Raw genomic sequence first — 16,559 nt, forward strand, 5'->3', positions numbered from 1 at the left:
GGCACATGACATTTCTGAGTGTAATACTAAAACCACACACAGAAGAGAAAAGGAGGCCTACAGGTGGCTTAAGGCCAAGGTCCAACAACCCATGACAAAGAGCAGGTGGTGGGTGGAGAAAGCACTGGTGGCACAACGAACGGCCGACAACCAGGATATGCAGGGTTTCTTCTGTGCTGTCGAAACCACTCGAGGACCAAATACCCATGGCCCCACCCCACTGCTGGTCAAAGACGGAGTGACTCTCACAAAGATGCCAAAAACAATGCAGGGGAGGAGCATTTCAGAGATCTTCTTGACCAGGGCTCTATCGTTAATGTGAGTGTCCTTGAACAAATCCCACAGCACGCTACACGTCACAGGCTCAGAAACACCCCAGTCCCCTTACACAAAGTAGAGAAGGCCGTCTGCCAGTTTAAGAACAACAAGGCTGCTGAGGCTTTGAAATGCAGAGACAAACAGCTCCTGCTGCAGCTACATGATCCTTGTCTGCTTTAACTTGGAAGGAGGAGAGCATTCCAGGAGAGCTCTGAGATGCCACAGTTGTGAGCATTTTCAAAAATGGGAACAAGACCAACTGTGGCAACTATGGGGGACTCTCCCTGCCGTCAATGGTTGGAAAAGTTAATTGCCAAGATCCTCTTCAACTGACTCCTCCCTGTGGATGAGGAATTCCTCTCATAAATCGCAGTGTTGCTTTGGGCCATGGAGGGGCACAACGGACATGATTTTCAGTGCACGACAGCTGCAGGAGAAATGCAGGGAAAAGAACTCTCCCCTGGACATGGCCACCTTCAACCGTCCAAAGGCCTTTGACAGCATCAGTCAGGAAGCATTATGGAACAACTGTCGCCACCTTTGATTACACCGTGAAGTTTGTCAACATCCTGTACCTACACCACGATGACAGGCAAGTTGTGGTAATGATAAATGGCTCCACTGCCAACCCATTTGGACTCAGGTCAAGCAGGGCTGCGTCATTGCCCAAACGCGGTTCTCCATCCACCTCGCTGCAATGCTTTTGACTGGGGTGGAGCTAACTTACAGCAGCAACAGGAAATCGTTCAACCTCTGCCTCCTTCAAGCCAAAACCAAAACCGTCCCAACCAGTGTCATTGAGCAGCAGTATGCAGATGGTGCTTGCGTATGTGCAATCTTAGAGGACGCACTTCAGGCTGTCAACAGCACCTTTATAAAGGCATGGGTCTCACCCTGAACATCCACAAGACAAAGGTCCTCCAACCTGACCTGGCATTGAGGGACGAACTTTAGATCATCAAGGTCCATGGGCAGGCCTTAGAGAATGCAGACCACATCCAAAACCTTGGGAGTATCCTGTTGGCCAAAGTAGCTATGGATGAAGAAATCCAACATCGACTCCACTGTGCTAGCGCAGCCTTTAGCCACCTGAGGAATACGGTGTTTGAGGACAACATCATCAGATTGGCACCACGATCGTGAGTTACAGAGCTGTGGTGGTTCCTGTCCTCCTATAATGGCTCTGAGACATGGACAGTCTAGAGCAGACACCTCAAGGCACTGGGAACAGTGCACCAACAGTGACTGCACAAGATTCTGCGAATCCGCTGGGAAGAAAGACACACCAACACCAACCTCCTCGACCAGGCCAACATACCCAGCATCGAAGCACTGACCATCACCAAACGGCAACGAGCTGGAATCGCTTTCCGCGTGACCGACACGAGACTCCCCGAGAAGGTGATCTACTCCCAGCCTTGAATCAGAAGGCAAGCCCCCAGGCGGACAGAGGAACCCTCAAGGCCTCACTGGCAAAGTACAGCATTCCCACAGACACCTGGAAGTCACTGGCCCAAGACCGTCGAAAGCGGAGTAGGAGCATCCAAGAAGGCATTGAGCACCTTGAGACTTGTCAACAGGAGAAAGTGGAAGCTAGATGAAAATAGTGAACAAAGCACACTGCCATACAAAATGTCTCAGCCACCCTTTCTGCCCCAAGCAAATCAGAGCCAACAGAAGCTGCATCAGTCTGTACGGCAGCCCATTAGAGTCATCCTGAAAATTGAAGAGAGTCATCCTTGTCTGCAAGAGACCACTGATGATGATAGCAATGACCCTCTTGAACCACTGCAGGCTATTTGCTGCATGCACTCAGAACGAGTTTCAAGATTTTAACCCAGTGACACTGACGGAACAGTGATATATTTCATAAAAACTGAAAGAATTGCTGAGCTGTAGATCAGGAACAAACAGAACTTGTTGCTGGAAAAGCTCAGCAGGTCTGGCAGCATCTGAGAAGAGAAATTCAGAGTTCACATTTCGGGTCCAGTTACCCTTCCCAAAACGTGAACTCTGATTTTCTCTTCTCAGATGCTGCCAGACCTGCTGAGCTTTTCCAGTGACATATTTCAAGTCAGAATGGTGAGTGTCTTGGACAGGAACTTGCACATGGGATGGTGCAGGTACTAAGGCCGAGGTATTTCATGTTCCATTTTACGGAATGATGGAGCAGACAAAGGAGGCAATGGTTGCGCAGAGATAATCTCAATGAATCTGTGAACCACAGACCCAAGTCAGTCCTCTGGGGACCATGGATCAAATTTCATCAAAGCAAGCCAGACAATCGGGAAGAAATTGTACAAGCAACAAATGCTATCCGTAAAAGGAATAGCCAAGCTCATAAACAATTTTTTTTTAAATCCCAGGGCTAAACAACTATCCTTGTTTAAACTGACTGGGGCCCTCACTGTCATGCTCACGGCCTGCTCCTGTTTAAACTGACTGGGCCTCTCACTGCTAGAACCACATTTGCATTATCAATGTTGCCTTTTATTCCCTTTACATTAGTATTCTTCTGATGACCATGTCTTCAATGCAAGGCAATGTTCAAGGTCTGTCCCAATAAATGATACCATAAAATGTCTGTGAACTGAATTTCATGCTTTCCTCTTCTCAGTAGGCTCTGTAGGTCACTTTTGACTGCGCAATAAATCCAGCCATTCATTGGATTTCATAGAGCCACAGAATCCCTACATTGCAAAAAGGGGCCATTTGGCCCATCAGGTCCACATTGACCCTTGAAGAGCATACCACCCAGACCCAGCCCCTTACTCTGTACCTGTAACCCTGTATTGCCCATGGCTAATTCACCTAACCTGCACATCCCTACACTATGGGGAAATTTTGCTTGGTCAATCCACCCTAACCTGCATATCTTTGGACTGTGGGGGAAAGTGAGCACCTGATGGAAACCCAAGCAGACATGGGGTAGAATGAACTGCCAACACCATCTCTTGCCCCACTTGAGGACCGAACATTTGAATCACTTGTACACAACCATCTGGACAACAATGGCACCTACATGAGACACCTGATCATTGACTCATTCTGCTTTCAACGTTATTATCCCCTGCAGACTGATCTCAAAACTCTGAGACCTCGGTCTTGGCTCAACCCTCTGCAACTGGATCCTCACCTTTCTGACCCACACACTGCAATCGTAACTGCACTTCCTTTACAATAACACTCATCACCGGAACCCTGCAAAGGATGTGCCCTCGGCCCTCCTACTGTACTACCTATACACCCATGACTGTGTTGCCAAATTCCGAAGAAACAGCATCAACAAGTTTGCTGATGACACCACTGTTGTAGGATGGATAACTAACAACATGTCAAACTACAGAAGGGAAATAGAAGGCTTGGTGATGTAATGCAATCAGAGCAACCTCCCTCTCAACATCAGCAAAACTGACTGACTTCAGAAACAAAGGAAGAGAACACGCACCCATTTACATCAACAGAATGGAGCTTCAGAGGGTGGAGAGTGTCAAGTTCTTTGGAGTGATGATAACCGACAATAACTGTCTTGAACTCCCTGTGTAGGTGCAACAGTCAAGAAGGCACAACAACCTCTCTTCCTCAGACAGCCCAGGAAATGTGGCAAATCCATAGGCGCTGTAACCAACTGCTACAGATGCACTATCGAAAGCATGTCACCTGGGTGATTAATGGCCTGGTATGGAAACTACTGTGCCCAGGACGATAAGAAACTACAGAAGGTTGTGTGCCCAGCCTAGACCATCATGGAAGCCAACCTTTCATCCATGGGCTTACTATGATCTGCCTATACCGCTCACAGTCACAGCTTTTCACCGTATTCTGGTACACATGACAATAAACCAACCAACCAACCACCTTATTTATTTAGCAAAGTGGCAGCAGAAGCAGAGCTAGGAACTCCCAGTTGCAGGGTAAGTGTGGGTTCAGCAGCATCTGCAAGGTAGGCCCAGCAGCAAAGCGATGGTGACTCCTATGTTGATGGGTCCAGCTCAAGGGGCAGTGAAGCAGTAGTGATCTCTTTCAGTTACTGGAGGCTAGGAGCTGGCATGGACTGATTGGAAAGACTGTTATTCTGAATTTTTTATTTCTTTAAATTTTTATAATTTCTTCCTATGATCTGTAATGGTGGACTTTTTTTATTTCTCGGCTTTTTTTGGAAGTATTTGCTCTTAAATGTCTGTACCTAGTTACCTTTATACTTATGATGGTATCATAACGTGACAACTTGTAAACTTTTCACTTCCCTCATTTGACTGCGTGACAATAAAGCTCATTCAATTCAATTCGATCTTGGTCTTGGTCTATACATGGACAAATGAGTGAAATTCCAGAGATGAAGTCAGATTGACTGCCTTTGACGTCAAGGCTATGTCAACTGTGGCATCAAGGAGTCGCAGACGAAAAGCCTGGAGTCAACTGGAATCACACAGAAGACTTTCTGCTGGTTGGAGTGATAGCTGTCACATAGGAAGATGGTTGTTGGAGGTCAGTCATCTCAGCTCCAGGACATCTCTGTGGGAGTTCCTCAGGCTCAACCATCTTCAGCTGCTTCAGATAACCTTCCCTACGTTGTCAGATCAGAAGTGGAGATGTTCGCCAATGATCACACAATGTTCTCTACTATTCACAATAGTGAAGCAGTCTACATTCAAACGCAATAAGATCTGACAACATCCAGACTTGGGCTGACAAGTGCTAAGTAACATTCATGCCATACAAATACTGACCATCTCCAACAACAGAACTACCCGACCACTGCCCCTTGATGTTCAATGGCATTACCATCACTGAATGCTCCACCAGCAACATTGAGGGTTACTATTGATCAGAAATTGAACTGGACCCGTCAACAGGTACCAGAGCAGGGAAGAGTCTAGGAATCCTGCAGCAAGTAACCAACCTCACATCTCGCCAAGCCTGCCCATCATCTGCAAGGCACAAGTCAGGATTGTAATGGAATCCAGGATAAAGCAGCCATACTTGGTTAACACAGCATCCATTTCCTCCATCAATTACACTCAGGAGTAGCAGTGTGTACCATCTACAAGATGTACTTCAGGAATTCACCATAGCTCCTAAGACTGCATCTTCCAAACCAACAAGTACTTCCTCCTGGAAAGGCAAAGACAGCAGATACATGGAAAACACACCTGCAGGATCCTCTCCAAGCCACTTACCATTCATGACTATGGGCTAAGTGCTGGAAACTGGGATTAGAATAGTTAGGTGGTTGCTTTTGACCAGCACTGATGCAAAAGGTGGATTGATCTTTCTTTGTGCTGTAGATTTCTAAGACTCCGAAGCACGTTAGTGTTCCTTCAGTGTCGCTGGGTCAGAGTTCTGGAACTCCTCTCTGATGACACTGAGAGTCTATCTACAGCACACAGACTGCAGCAGTTCAAGAAGGCAGCTCACCACCACCTTCGAGGGGCAACTAGGGGCAGACAATAGCTGGCCAGCCAGTGGTGCCCAGTTCCCATGTCCAAAAAAAAACTGAATCCAAAACAGCTCCCCCAAATTCTGTTCCCCTTTCCATTCCCAAAGCCACACAGCACACCCTATTAGCCCTGTCTGGATGTTTCTGCCACTTTCCTCAGTGCGCTTCACCCAACACCAGCTTAAATTGCACAAGAAATTGGACGGATCCCAACCCAAGTCATGCCAGGTGCAGAAAATAAAGAAAGCTTCCACAATGAGAGCAGCTTACAAAACAGGGCAGCGGAAGCTGGCCTGTCTGTGGATCACCACAGTACATTTCCACTCAGTGTTGGAATATTCTAAAATAAATAAACCAACAATCTGACTGCTGCAAAACCATTCAATTTAAGAAAAAAATAATTTCAGTCACTGTGCACACTCAGGTCAACATTGTCCATATTGATCCTTAGCCTTAAGGACTGTAATGCTTAGATATCTCATGTAAAAGTTGAACCGATCTTTACAGAGATGAAAGTCCAAAAATTGTCACATTGCAGGATGCACTCCTGAAGGCATTAGATTTCACTGTAAATGTGTAAATACCAATGGAAATAAATACCAGGAAGTAACTGATTAAAATCTTTTTCAAGTTCTGCTTTAATTTGTTGAAATTATTAGCCTTCAGCATTTTCAAATGGTATGATTGTGTTAATGTCTTTGGTTTGGCAATTACTCAATTTTGAGTCTTTTTTATTTGAATTCAGCTGAAACCAAGCAGACTTGTCCACCTTAAGAAACATCCAGACGGGGCTAACATGGTGGCTCAGTGGTTAGCACTGCAGCCTCACAGAGCAAGGGACCCAGGTTCGATTCCAGCCTCGGGTAATTGTGTATGGGGAGTTTGCACATCGTCCCCGTGTCTGCGTGGGTTTTCTCCGGGTACTCCAGTTTCCTCCCACAGTCCAAAAGATGTGCAGGCTAGGTGGATCAGCCATGCTAAATTGCCCATAGTGTGCGGGGGTGTGTGGGTGCGATGCTCCAAGAGGCGGTGTGGACTTGTTGGGCCGAAGAGCCTGTTTCCAAACTAAAGGGAATCTAAATCTAAATCACCCATGTAGTAGCTTCCAGGTAGAGATGATGGTGTAGTAGTAATGTCAGTGAAATTGCAATCCAAATGTCAAGGCTGATACACCGTGGTCAAAGGTTCAATTCTCACCATGACGACTGGTGAACTTTGATTTCAATCTGGAAATGAAAGTTACTCTTGTTGATAGTCACCAAGAAGCAATCATCGACCGTTATAAAGACTGCTTCACTCCTGCCCATTTTAGGGAAGGAAATTGGTCATCCTTTACCCGGTACGCTGCACCTGTGATTCCAAACTTCCGGCCCTTCGAAATGGCCTGACAAGCTGCTCAGTTCAGGGGCAGTAGGGCTGGGCAAGAAATGCTGGCTGTGCCCAGATCACATGAGAGAATAAAGAGGAAAAGCTGCCCTCCTGACTTTTTTTCTTCAAAAGACTACTCACAAAATCTGACTTTTTAAAGCGCATGACAGCACAATTTTAAAGAATAGGGAACTCATTGGCAGTATGATTGAAATGCACAACCTATTAGTAACAAACCTTTTTTCAGTTCTTTCAATAAGACGGAAGCCCAGTTACTGCTCCACACACACAATTAAAGGTGAAGCTACAAAAAGCAGGGAGACACAAACATAAGGTTTTGGGGCAAGAGGTGCCAGAAAGATATGAGGAAGATTATCTTTTTCCCAGTGAGTGATGATGACCATGGAACTTAAACATATGAACCAGGAGCAGGGGTAAGTCTGGAGTAAAACCTCAGTTATTCAACAACAATTTGGTTGATTGGATTATGCCTTTCCACCGATCTCTGATAACCTTCCACCACCACCACCCCACCCCTTGTCTATCAAGGATTGACCAGTGTCTTAAAAACGTTCAAGGAGGGACACAGATAAGGTGAATAGTAAAGGTCTTTTCCCGAGGCTGGTGGAGTTCAAAACTAAGAGGCATAGGTTTAAAGTGAGATGAGAAAGATTTATAAAGGACCAGAGGGGAAACTTTTTTGACACAAAGTGATATGTTTATGGAATAAACTGGCAAAGGAAGTGGTAGATACTGGTGCAGTTACAACATTTAAAAAACATTTTAACAGGTACATGATTAAGAAAGGTTTGGAGGGTTAAGCACCAAACACAGGCAAATAGGACCAGTTTTGGAAGCCTGTCGACATGGACATATTGGAGCAAAGAGTCCATTTCCATGCTGTATGAATTATGACTCTCTTCCCTAAAAGGCAGTGACAGCAGAGTTCCAAAGTGTCTCAACGCTCTGAGAAAATAATTCTCCTCATCTGTTGTAAATGGGTGACGCCTCATATTTTAAGAAAAAGAAGTGCCTCTCCCCTCATTCTGAAATTAGCTGCCTTTAGAGGAGTAGGAGAGGCGACGAAGAATGAAATGAAAAAGAAACCAGTTGAGTACTTGAGGGGAATAAACTTACAGACCATGGGAACAGAACACAAGCAAGAGTCACATCTTATTGAGGTGGTGCACTGGAAATCAAACCCCACTATTCCCAGGTCATCACAAGAGGTAATGTCTTTAAAAAGTGCAGAATCCCCAATTCTCTTGTCTATTACAGCCAGGTTTATAGAAAACACTCCCAGGTTTAGGTACTTAAGAATTACTATTTATTTCAAATGAACAGATTTTAATTACAAGTAAAACTTATATACCATCATATAATTCTACAAATTAAAATTCTAACCCCCATATACTCTCCCTTTACAAACATATACACACAGATTTAGGAAATAAAACAAGTGTTATGGACGAAGGAAAAGCTGGGAAGGCAGTTCAATGGTTTCCGTTTACAACCAGTGAGATAATTCTTGTGCTGATCAGAATGCTGCTTCTTGATCTTCCTTCTCTGAATGCTTTCACTTGTTTGCAGGAGGCACAGGGTGACTTTTAAAGATCTCTGACATTGATTAAGTCAGAGCTTACAGCAACTGAAGGAAAAACATGCTGATTTTCTTCAGGATCAAAGTAACTTTTTGCTACAGAGAACAGAGAGAGCTCCTGAGCTTGTGGAGGCCTGATGGCTTCTCCCTTTCTCTTGCACAGCTCCAGGCTGATCAGCTACCTGGGAAACAATGACATAGTTTGATATATCCCTATTTTTTGCCAATGATAACTGCTTACGAGTCCACAGACCAATTGGCTACTTGTTGCCGGCTGAATTTCCATTTGTACATTGCCCTTGGCTCTGGCTCATCTGCAAACCTTCAGGAGACCTTGGTGTGCCGGTTTGTATTCCTTCAAAGTGGAGTCGCAGGTAGATGGGATAGTGAAAGCGGCATTTGGTATAATTGCTTTTATCAGTCAGCACATTGAATATAGGAGTTGGGAGGTCATGTTGCAGCTGTACAGGGACATTGCTTTGGTCACTTTTGGAGCATCTGGTCTCCCTCCTACAGGAAGGACCTTGTGAAACTAGGAAGGGTTCAGAAAAGATTTACAAGGATGTTGCCAGGGCTGGAGGGTTTGAGCTACAGGGAGAGGGTGAATAGGGTGGGGCTATTTTCCCTGGTGCGTCAGAGACTGAGGGGTGGCCTTACTGGATGTTGATAAAATTATGATGGGCATGGATAAAGTAAATAGGCAAGGTCTTTTCCCCAGGGTGGGGGAGTCCAAAACTAGAGGGCACAGGTTTAAGGCAAGAGGGGAAAGAGTCAAAAAGAACCTGAGGGGCAAATTTTCATGCTGAGGGTGGTGCATGTATGGAATGAGTTGCCAGGGGAGGTGGAGGATGCGGGTACGATTACAACATTCAAAAGGCATCTGACTGAGCATATGAATAGGAAAGGCTTAGAGGGAAATAGGCCAAATGGTGGCAAATGGGACTCAGTTTATAGAGGATATCTGGTCAGCATGGACGAGTTCGACCGCAGGGTCTGTTTCTGTGCTGTGTACCTCTATGACTCTACAGTGCTTGAATTAGCAGCTATGTAAACAGTGATTTTTAAAGTGCAGCAATCCTTCAACAATCATTGGTTTTTAAATAGTTCACTTCTCATTTCAGCTCATTAGTCTTTCAGAACAGTAAAAAAAAGGCATGACCTTTACAAAGGGGCTTGACTGGACTACAATTTGGATACTATCGGTGGCTGGTCTCATTCCTCTATATTGTAATAAGGCCAGGACACTCAACAATACAGTCCAAAGGCACTAGGTTTTGGCAAACTTTGCTTCCTTCTTGATTAGCACAATGGGCTGCACATTGCCAGCTTCTGCCAGTCCTGTTTCACCAAGAATTTTTTTTTTTAGAAAAGTTCTCTCTCATGCTATGTAGGTATCACAGGAAAATATAATACTTGTTGCCCATCTCTCACTACCCTTTTAGTGAATTGCTAGGGCCATTTCAAGGGACAGTCAGAGTCATACAGCATGTAAACAGGCCCTTCAGTCTGTGCGAACATAATCCAAAATTAAACTAGTCCCACCTACCTGCTCCTGGCCCATATCACTCCAAACCTTTAATGCACGTACTTATCCAAATGTCTTTTAAACGTTGTACTCGTACCCACATACACCACTTTCTCAGGAAGTTCATTCCACATGCAAACCACCATCTAAAAAAATCTGCCCCTCATTACTTTTTAAAATCTCTTTCCTCTCATCTTAAAAATCTGCCCCCAATCTTAAAATACCCTATCTTAGGAAAAAGACAACTACCATTAGCTCTATCTATACCTCTCATTATTTTATAAATTTCTATCAGGTTACCTCTCAATCTCCTGTGCACCTGTGGAAAAAGTCCCAGCCTTTCCTTATAACTTTATACCTTCCATACTCAGCAACATTCTGGTAAATCTTTTCTGAGCCATCTCCAGCTTAATAATATCCTTCCTGTAACTGGATGGCCAGAAGTGGACACAGTATTCCAAGAGAGGCCTCACCAATACCCTGTACAACCTCAACATGACATTCCAACTCCTATGCTCAAAAGGTCTGAGCAAAGAATGCCTTTTTAACCACCCTGTTTTCACGTGACACTAACTTCAAAGAATTATGTACCTGTACCCCTAGGTCCGTGTTCTACAACACTACTCAAGGCCCGACCATTAATTGTATAAGTCCTACCCTTGTTTGTTGTACCAAAAAATGCAATACCTCGCATTTATCAAGATTGAACTTCTCCTGCCGTTTCTCAGCCCATTGACCCATTTGATCAATATCCCTTTGTAATCTTAGAAAACCTTCTTCACAGTCTACTATGCCACCAATTTTGGTGTCGTCCACAAACTTACTAACCATGCCTTCTATATTCTCATCTAAATCACTTACATAAATGAAAAAAAAGGAGGACCCAGACCATTTCTGTGGAACACCGCTGGTGACAGGCCTTCAGTCCGAAAAGCAACCCTGCATCATTGTTCTCTGTCTCCTGCCATTAAGCCAATTGTGTATCCAATTGGCAACTCACCCTGAATCCTACGCAAACTGATATTATTAATTAATCTACCATGCAGAACCTTGTCAAAGAAGCTTACTAAAATCCAAATGAACACCACCAAATGAAACAAGACAAAGAGAGACAGGCACGAGAATTCCTAGAAGCATGGCATTCCAACCGGAACTCCATCAACAAACACATTGGCTCCAAATCAATCTACCATCCCCAGAGAAAAAGAACAGGAAATGGCATCACCAACCCAAGGAAACCTAACCAGATAAATAGAAAGCGGGACATAAGACCAGCGCTTCATTGGAGGCTCACTGTTGATGTTACCTAGAATGGTGACTGATTGTCTGGGAACAAACCTGCCAGCTCAGTGAACCAGCTTACATCTGGAACAAAATAAAGACCCACTCTTTTGTGGACCGAGAGGAGGAGACCGTGACCGTGTTGGAGGTGGAAGGAAGACGTCGGGTTGGCTGTGCGCCCTTGCAACCGGTGGATCTTAATGCTGGCTTCAGCCTAACACTGGTTCAGGGGAGCAGCCAACCTGCAACGATGGCTGCGGCAAGTGCTCGTGCCCCGGGTCAGGGGGTCCGGAACACCATCCGTGTTTCTGTGAAGAAGGTGGATGAAGGTGCACCTGTGGACCGCACCTTCTTCGTGAAGAGGGTCCTGTTGGACTGTTGTGGGTTCGCTGCTACGGACATTTACTGCCTGCAGGATTTCCCCGGAGGAGGTTTTTACGAAGTAACCTTCAGGAGTGCCAAGCTTTGTAAGCACTTCCTGGTGGTTTTCAAGGAGAAACGAGGTGAGGGCCCCCTCTCTGTATTGACCGCTGTCCCGCTGTTTGTGATGCCAGCGCAGAGGAGCCGTATGGTGACTGTACACATGTACAACCCGCATGTGCCAGCAGTTGGATCTCCTGACCTTCCTTGGAAGGTACATGAAGGTGGAAGGGGACCTAACCAACATCATGGACCCCTTTGGCATCTGGACCAGTAAGAGGCAGGTCAAGGTGACGCTGAGGATGGGCGCGGACGGGAACATTGTACACCCACCGTCCAGCTTTGCGATCGGTGGGAGCAAGGGCTACCTGACCTACGCAGGGCAACCTAAAGTCTGCCATGCCTGTTTGTAGGTCAGGTCACGTGGCGGCCGACTGCAAAGCCACCATCTGCAGGGAGGAGGGACACCTTGCAAAGGATTGCCCACAAGAAAAAAGCTGCAACCTTTGCAGGGAAGCGGGCCATCTCCAAAGGGCATGCCCACGGCGGGGGACCACCTCCGCCCAGGTTGCTGGCAGGGGTAATGCAGGACCAGCACCCCCCCCCCCAGAGGAGAGGAAGGCACCAGGGCCCTGCAAGGACCCCACTAATGTGCAGGAGGGCCAGGTTGTGCAGGAGGGCCCAGCCCCGCAGGATGGACCCAAGGCCAGCAAAGCGCCCCTGCAGGCTCCGCTCCCCCCCGACAACTGGGAGTCGATGGAGGCGGCGACAGGTGACCCAGGGGAGTGGACGACGGTCCGGAAAGCGAGGAGGAAGGCTCACCGGCGGGCCCAGGCACCGCAACCATCAGGCGGGAAGAGGCAGCTACGGGGGGCTATAAGACCTCCTCTGACGAGGGAGATTTGGGAGGAGGCCCGCCCAAAGCAGAAGCTAAAGATCTCAAGGGAGAAGGAAAGCAGCACCCCGCTTCCAGGTGATGGGAGGCACCCTGAGGTTTCCTCCGACACCCAGCCACGTGCTGCTGGGGGCTTGGAGGGTCCCCCGGAACTTCCAGGCAGGAAGGAGGAAACAGCGCGTCCCAGAGCCGGACTCTCCTGCCTCCATACCCCCAACGGGGGGGATGCCACCCGGAAGGCAGCACGGACGGTTTCCTGAGCCCAGAGAGCGTCCAGCAGTTAGCCCGGGCAACGTGCATGAAGGGACAGATGGAGGGGCTGGACCCTGGACTTGGGGAGGGTACTGCGGTCACTGCCCACAATGGGGTTACGAGTTGCGAGCATTAATGTGCGCAGCGTCAAGTCCACCGCAAGATGTGTGTCCACGTTGGCCTACCTGACCACCGTCAAGGCGGACCTCCTGTTTCTGCAGGAGTGCGGGATACTGCACCTCAGCAGGTACGGGAATTGGTCCGGCACCTGGACCTGTGGGCCTTCGATCTGGTCGGGGGGTAACAACTGTCACTCCTCGGGCCTGGCTATTCTGCTGCGGGGGCGCAACTTCACCATCTCTCAAGTTCAGGAGGTGGTGGGGGGGCGCCTCCTAGTGGCTGACATCACCTACAGGAACGCTCCCCTGAGGCTGATCAACGTGTCCACCCCAGCAGTACGGAGTGAGCGGTTGGCCGTCCTGCAGCGGCTTCCACCCCTGCTGGCTACGCCCAGGCCGGTCATCCTAGGCGGAGACTTCAACTGCATCATCGATGCAGATGGAAGATCCGGCATGTGGACAGCGGGTGGGGGGAGTCAACTGGACGTCACGTCCGGATTCCTGATGGGCACGGTGAAGGACGCCAAGCTGCTCGATGTCTTCAGCGCCCCTGCAGACGAAGCGCAGCAGAGGTACACCTGGTCGCGGCCAGATGGGTCTATTCGCTCGAGGACAGACTTCTTGTTTGTGTCATGGGCGTTCTTGGTCAGGTTCACTGGCACTGAGCCGGTGTTATTCTCTGACCACTGCCTCCTGCTGGCCGACTGTCACTTACAGGACGACCAGCCGGCCGGCAAGGGGACGTGGAAGCTCAACACGACTCTGTTGACCCCAGAGAACGCCGAGAAGCTTAAGAGGGAGAATGCCGGTTGGAGAACCGTGAAACCCCTCTGAGTCTCCGGGCGACTGGTGGGAGACAGTGAAGGAGAACATCAAGAGGTTCTTTGTCCTCAAGGGTGTTTGGAAGGCGAGAGAGGGGCAGGGAAAGCTGTCGTGACTCCAGAAAAGGGTGCAGAACCTGTTCCTTCTGCAGTTGATGCGGGTCGATGTCACGGAGGACCTCTGTGAGGTGAAGGGCCAGCAAGCTCTTCGCCGTGGAGGCCTCCAGGATAATCTTCCAGTCCAGGGTCCGCTCCGTGGAGTAGGACGAGATGTGCTCACGTTTCTTCTTTCGGAAGGTGCACAAAGAGAGCTCTGTGCTCAGCCGGCTGAAGGAGGACGACGGCTCTGTGACGTCGTCTTGGCCCGACATTTTGAGGATCAGCAGATCCTTCTATGCCGACTGTATTATGCGAAGCCCACGGACAGCACGGCCTCCGATTCGTTCCTGTTGTCTATCACGGAGGGCTTAGATGACGGCACGAGGGAGTGGCTGGACCGGCCGATATCCCTGGACGAGCTGACCAGAGCCCTCAAGTCCTTGGAGAGGAGAGGAATAAGACTCCCGGGAGCGACGGCTTACCAGTCGAGCTGTATTCCGCTCTGTGGGACCTGGTCAGCCAGGACCTGCTGGAGGCGTACAATAGTGCGCTTTGGGCAGGAGAAATGTGCAAGTCCATGAGGAAGGGCATCATCACCCTCATTTACAAGAGGAAGGGGGAGAGGGAAGAAATTAAGAATCCCATTTCACTATTGAACGTGGACTACAAAATCCTCGCCAAGGTCATAGCCAACCGGGTCAGGTCTGTCCTGGAGTCGGTAATTCACCCCGACCAAACCTGTGCTGTGCCGGGCAGGAAGATCGCTGAGAGCCTCACGCTCATCAGGGATACGATCACCTACGTCCAGGACAGGCGGGTGGACACCTGCCTCGTCAGCCTGGACCAGAAGGCCTTCAACAGGGTCTCTCATGCTTACACGAGGGACGTCCTCTCCAAATTGGGGTTCGGGGAGAGCATCCGCAATTGGATCCGGTTGCTCTACACCAACATCGTTAGAGCAGTCTCGATCAACGGGTGGGAATCAGACAGTTTTCCCGTCAGATCTGGAGTCAGGCAGGGCTGCCCGCACTTTCCTGCCTTGTTTGTGTGGAGCCCTTCGCCGCATCCATCAGGAAGGACGTGAGCCTGAAGGGCGTGACTATCCCAGGCAGCGGAGGCCTTCAGGTCATGACCTCCCTGTACATGGACGATGTCGCCGTCTTCTGCACTGGTCGTCAGTCGGTCAGTAGGCTGTTGGACATCTGCGGCCAGTTTGAACTGGCCTCGGGTGCCAAAGTCAATAGGGGTAAGAGCGAGGCAATGTTCTTCAGGAACTGGGATGACCGCTCCTTCATCCCCTTCGCCGTCAGGACAGACTATCTGAAGGTGCTGGGTGTTTGGTTCGGTGGAGCTGGGGTGTGCACTAAGACTTGGGAGGAGCGTATCACCAAATTGAAGCAGAAGCTGGGCAGGTGGACGCTCCGGTCCCCCTCCATCGCGGGCAAGAACCTGGTTGTCAGGTGTGAGGGGCTTTTGGTACTGTTTTATGTGGCACAGGCCTGGCCTATTCCCTGGACCTGAGCCGCTGCGGTCACCCGGGCCATCTTCCACTTCATTTGGGGGTCGAGGATGGACCGGGTCCGCAGGGACACCATGTACAGACCTGGAAAATGGGGGAAAGGACGTACCGAATGCTACCCTTGCCCTGATGGCTACCTTTGTGTGCAGCTGCATCAAGCTGTGCGTAGATCCTCAGTACGCAAACACCAAGTGTCACTACTTACTGAGGTTCTACCTGTCCCCGGTGTTGCGAAGGATGGGCCTGGCCTTGTTGCCGTGGAACGCTCCGAGTAGTTGGACCATCCCCTACCACCTGTCCTTCGTGGAGCAATTTTTGAAGGGAAACACCTTTGACCACAAGGCCGTCAGGCAGTGGTCAGCACGTAGTATCCTCGAGACCCTTCAGGAAAAGGAGAGGGTGGATCCCGTCGTGTGGTTCCCCACGCAGACTGCCAAAGTCGTTTGGCAGAATGCCTCATCGCCAGAACTTTCAAACAAGCACAAGGACATTGCTTGGCTGGCGGTGAGAGGGGCTCTGCCAGTGAGATCCTTTATGCGTGCCCGGAATCTCTGCAGCACCGCACGCAGCCCTCGAGGTGGCTGCGGGGGGGGGCGAGACTGTCGATCACCTCCGTCGGGAGTGTGCCTATGCGCAGGAGGTCTGGAGGGGAATGCAGTAGTATTTGTTGAGGTTCGTCCCGAGCAGCTCCGTGACACGGGACTCCGTGCTCTACGGGCTGTTTCCCGGGACGCACACAGAAACCAACATCAACTGCGCCTGGAGGACCATCAATGCAGTGAAAGACGCTCTTTGGTCTGCCAGCTGAAAGAACTGACCCTGACCGAGTGTTGCAGACTGGCACACTCCAAGGTCCAGGACTACATGCTGAGGGACGCGCTTAAGCTTGGGGCAGCCACCGC

General features: G+C 49.0%; 1 protein-coding gene across 2 annotated transcripts in view; it reads right to left on the reverse strand.

The window, feature by feature from the left end:
• Positions 1-16,559, reverse strand: part of LOC125449009 (zinc finger protein 16-like) — a 114,492-nt gene that overhangs the window by 82,236 nt on the left and 15,697 nt on the right. Inside the window, exon 3 of one of the 2 annotated variants that reach the window (XR_007246785.2) lies at positions 8,504-8,908. The exons of the other annotated variant lie outside the window; for it this stretch is intronic. The gene's annotated coding sequence lies outside the window, so the exon portion shown is untranslated. Of the gene's footprint in view, positions 1-8,503; positions 8,909-16,559 lie in introns of those variants that run through there. 2 annotated transcript variants of the gene reach the window in all.

This window comes from Stegostoma tigrinum, chromosome 43 (genome assembly GCF_030684315.1).
Source record: "Stegostoma tigrinum isolate sSteTig4 chromosome 43, sSteTig4.hap1, whole genome shotgun sequence".
Lineage (NCBI taxonomy): Eukaryota > Metazoa > Chordata > Chondrichthyes > Orectolobiformes > Stegostomatidae > Stegostoma > Stegostoma tigrinum.